The following is a 4,827-nucleotide window of genomic DNA, read 5'->3' as shown; positions in this document are numbered from 1 at the left end:
ATTAAAGAATCCAAAATTTACTGAAGAATAGTTTGCAGTGAAATTGGTACAGCCAGCGGCAAAGTCTCACGAGGAGATCGAAAGCTAACTCATACCTTACACAAAATTTTACATCAATTATACCATTTGCAAGGACGTACATTCCATTATTTTACTCCTGATTGGCTAAAAGAACATAAAGTCACAACATATAGAGAGCTATGCGGCCTATCAACATTAATCAGCGCACTTGTCGTCAGAGCCCGAGATTTACATCTGAAGTGACCTCGCAGGTGATCGCGGGCGTCTTCGAGTCGGCCTGGTGTGCCTCCCTGGGTGCAAAACCTAGGTAGAAGGTCAAACGCACACACAAAACACTGACGAACAACAGTTTTTCTCTGGGCACAGGAGAGCCAGAGCACACATTATCTGGTCATTTAAGCCAAAACAAGAGAGATAAAATTTTCACTCCTCAGGCAGAGGAGAGGGGTAGAAATAACATACCTTTCTTCCCTAAAGAAATAATAAGAGAAAATCACACTTCTACTATTCAGGTAGTATTGCATAGGACTTTAAACTATATACTTAATCATAGAAAAGTAACGATCAAACACAGAACATATGTTTAACATTCTCCCTGCCCCCTCTCATCACAGCTAAGCTTATCCCCAAAGGACCTTCAGACTACGGGCAGGACAGAGAGAGAGACTCTGGAATGTTCCTTAAAAGACACTAGTTAACATTCCAACACACATATGATTCAAAGTATATTTCAGTTATGCATAAGAAAATAGAATTGATTATGTGATCATGCATATAGTTAATTCATCACTTTATTAAAGAAGTTAAGCAACAGAATATAGATAGATATTGATATAAAAGGATATATATATATATGTATTGATATATCTGAAGAGCCAAGGGATTTTGACCCTCACCCTTCAAAATCATCCAAAAATGAAAGATATTTTGAAGAATATTTTTGACCATATAATATCATACCATGTCAATGGGGTCCAAAATTAACCTTAGTCAAAAAGCATACTCCAGACTATGATTAATTTCATATTATATTAATACCAGTCTTCCTTTAAATAGGATAACTCATTGTGCTGTGAAACCATCATCATTTCCTTGACTGGCCCATCTCGCAGATCTGTGGAAGGACCCTACCAGAACACAATCTAGAAGTAACACATACCACAATAGCAACACGTTTTGCAATCAAATAAAAACATTTTTTTGCAAACCATTAAAGATTGCAACTCCATTTAAACACACTAATATCCAATAAATCAATATTTAGTAAGTTACAAATTTCAGTCTGTTTAAAAGCACTTGGGAAAACTGGTCTGTGACGTTTCACTGTCAGTACAGTGCTCAAAACACTGTTGAATTCAGTGTTTCTTATTCAAAAGCAGACTGATATTTAAGGTCTGCTTTATGAAATTAATACCATGCTGTGTATCACCTGGGGGTTCACCATGTATACCACAGTTTGAGAACCACTGGGTTAAATGCATGGAGTGTTACATTTAGAATAATTAAAGTGACGGAATGATGGTTAACTAGTGTGCATATGTGCTAAATCTAACAGGAAATGCCAAGGCAGATAAGAGGCAACAACAGTGGAATGTACCTAGGTGGTAGGTGCATTTGATGAAAATACATTTTAATTCAGTGTTTAAATGTAATGTTGCCAAATAACCTTTTTTTTTTTTTTCATTTTTGTGGATTGTGATAGTATACTCTACATATTGCTTTGGGCATCAAATTTGATTTTACTGAGGTATTTCACTGTTACACATTGTTACATTTTTAAATTTAAAATTATCAAAGATAATTATTAATTATTAAAATCAATCGAATATTTATAAGGATTAAGGGCAACACCCTGGAATCAGGGACTAATAACCAGACAGTATAGCAGTCTCAATATAGGATTGTTCTCTTAGGAAAGTCGATGTCCGAGAATATCGACATTCAAAATGTAAACAACGAAGGCTTGAATCCGAGCACTGACATCCCCTGCTTTGGCACAGGTGCATGCTGAACAATACCAAAACACTTCTTATTAAAGTATAACAAAGTTTATTGATGAAGTAATATCAATTAATAATCAATGCAATGCAGTCGATACATTTCTGACTTCCAGCTACAAACTAAACATTGTATAAATATGAAGTGTTGTGTTGGCATTCAGCTATCGGTTGACAGTCAGTTGCCAGTATGTTATTAGGAGAAGTATAAAATGTGAGTCCAGTCTGAGGCTAATAAAGTGCAGTGCTGATATATGTATCGTGAGCGATCAAGAGTTCAAAAGTCTGATTGCTTAGGGGAAGCAGCTGTCATGAAGTCGGCTGGTGTGGGTACTGATGCTGCGATACCACCTGGCTGATGGTAGCAGTGAGAGGAGCCCATGGCTCGGGTGACTGGAGTCTCTGATGATTTTTCACACACGGCCTGGTATAGATGTCCTGGAGGGAGGGAAGCTCAACTTTGATGACTAGTCTGGCAGTTTGCACCACACTTTGCAGGGCTTTGCGGTTGACGTAGGTGCTGTTGCCATACCAGGAAGTGATGCAGCCAGTCAGGATGATCTCTACAGTGCGGGTATAGAATCATGTGAGGATGTGGTGGTTCATTCCAAACTTCCTCAGCCATCTCAGGAAGAAAAGTGTGTCAGTTTCATCATTGTCAATGATCAGTGCCGTGCGGGGCTGCAGTGTTGAGGGACAGTGATGAGGAGATGTTGCTGCCCATTCTAACCACCTGATGTCTGCTTGACAGGAAGTCCAGGATCCAGCTGAACAGCGAGCTGTTTAAGCCCAGAGCCTGGAGTTTCACATCAAGCTTGGAGGGCACTATGGTGTTGAATGCTGACCTGTAGTCTACAAACAGCATTCTCACATACTGTATAGTCTGTTCATTTATTGTTTAGCTGCATAACTGGTAATTATTTTTAGCGCATTTAGTTTCAAAGCAGCTTTACAGAAAATCATACTGTAGTGTCTACTCAATGGGGACAGTAAGAAATGTATTACATTGTAGTTTCATTGAGAATGTCATCAAAAGCTGTGACAGTTATGTGAAATGCAGGTAACATTAGGATTTAAAGAATTTAGGAAGAAGCCGTGATTGAAGGAGTTGCAATAAACAAACAAATTCTTTTACTTTTTATTTATCAAGTGAAGATAATGACTTCAATATTAAACAAAGCAGTATTCAATAAACTGTAGTTTGGATGCTGTGTTACAAAAACATGTTTGAAGATCTGAAATAGCCATAGTTACAAACAGATATGATTCTAGCTTTATCCAAACCACCAGAACATAATAAACAATTGAGAAGTTCAAATAAAAAACAATGTGCATGCTCACACTTAAAGCGTCACACATCTCAACACCAATAAGCTTGACTGTATCACAAACCAATGAAAATTGGTGTAGGCAGAGCAATGCGTGTCACTCCGCCCCAACTTGTTGCCTGCCCCCTCTATCATCACCCAGACTGCACTCTACTTGGACCGGAGTGCGGAACAAAAGATTATGCATGTCAGTGATCAAACCAAACCAAAGCCAATCAAAGGTCATGGTCAGTATTCAAAGTGACCAATCAAAGGAGTGAAGACATCTGCCACTGTCCCCGCCTCCAAAGTCTCAAAAGTCAAGGGCCCTATCCCAAATGGTCACTTCATGTGGTTGCGGTCTCGTGGCCTTAAGTTGCGTGTGCTTGTGAAGTGTACGAGTCCGTAGTGTGTCCCATTTGTGATATTAGCACTTGTGAGGGTTCTCACGAGCGCCCCTTTTGCACCCTAGATGCGGTCTTCATCAAAGCCCGCTATGCTACCCAACAGTCCTTGTGACAGACCAATCAGAAGGACTCCAGTTTCTGAGCTGGAGGGAAAAACATGGCGGACAACACGATATTCAATTATGGATTAAAAATATATATATGTTACTGTGTTCTAAGCTGTAACCATCCCTGTGTCTGAATAATGTTTATTTGTTCTCTAAAGATATAGAATGGACTTGCTGACTCGTGCCCCATCGGTCTGCACTCAGAGGAAGACCTCAAGGACGGAGGGTGAGATTTAGGATAGGGCCCTTGATGAGCGAGTGTTGTTCAACAGTAGCGAGCGCGTAGAGGGTCGAACGAGCGCTCGTAACAGCCCTGTGCTCGCCAGACCGCATTTGTTTACGCAGAGCAGTAAACGAGGATGGTTTTCCGCTCGCGGATACGGTTCTTTGCGTTCGAATCACGTGCACGAGCCTAGTTTTTATGTGCGCGCGTTTAGAGACTACTTAAACGCCATACTTTTAGCTGTTGGTGGAAAAGACAACGCTTTTGCCATTGGGTGGCACTGGCCCACGCTAAAAGTTTCAACATCACTGCCTTGACAATACTTGACAGTTTTGACTTGCCGTTTTCTCAGCAGCTTCTCTGACTTTATTTTCCGCCTTGCTGCACCATTTTAGCAGTGGTGTTTTTTATTTTTGTCACTGAGGTAGGCTAATCTATTCAACAGTATATACGAGTGTATAACTATTTAATTACACTCAAATGGGTCTGACAGGGTTTCATTTAATTCAGAAAGATTTTCAGGACAGGAGGCAAAAAGTTGATAAACTGGTTTTATCCAGTTTGGCAGACAGAATATCTGTTTTTTTGGGTTGGTAATGATGTATTTCTGCTGTCAAGACAATGACCCAGTCACTAACCCAGCGTAGTTTGGTTAAATACTACCCAACACTTTAAAACTTATACAAAATAACCCAGCTGACACAACTACGGATTCTGATTATACCACAATTTATAAGAATTCATTGTGGATTAAGTTTTGTTTTT

At 39.7% G+C, this 4,827-nt stretch overlaps 1 protein-coding gene across 1 annotated transcript in view; it reads right to left on the bottom strand.

Annotated features, from left to right (window-relative positions):
* Positions 1-3,124: 3,124 nt before the first annotated feature.
* Positions 3,125-4,827, bottom strand: part of ythdc1 (YTH N6-methyladenosine RNA binding protein C1) — a 79,617-nt gene continuing 77,914 nt past the window's right edge. Inside the window, 1 exon segment of the mRNA XM_052119063.1 lies at positions 3,125-4,827. This exon segment is cut by the window's right edge and continues 1,131 nt beyond it. The gene's annotated coding sequence lies outside the window, so the exon portion shown is untranslated.

This window comes from Xyrauchen texanus, chromosome 4, assembly GCF_025860055.1.
Source record: "Xyrauchen texanus isolate HMW12.3.18 chromosome 4, RBS_HiC_50CHRs, whole genome shotgun sequence".
Classification (NCBI taxonomy): Eukaryota; Metazoa; Chordata; class Actinopteri; order Cypriniformes; family Catostomidae; genus Xyrauchen; species Xyrauchen texanus.
Note: the sequence above shows the minus strand (reverse complement) of the source record. Positions and strands in the feature narration are given on the sequence as shown.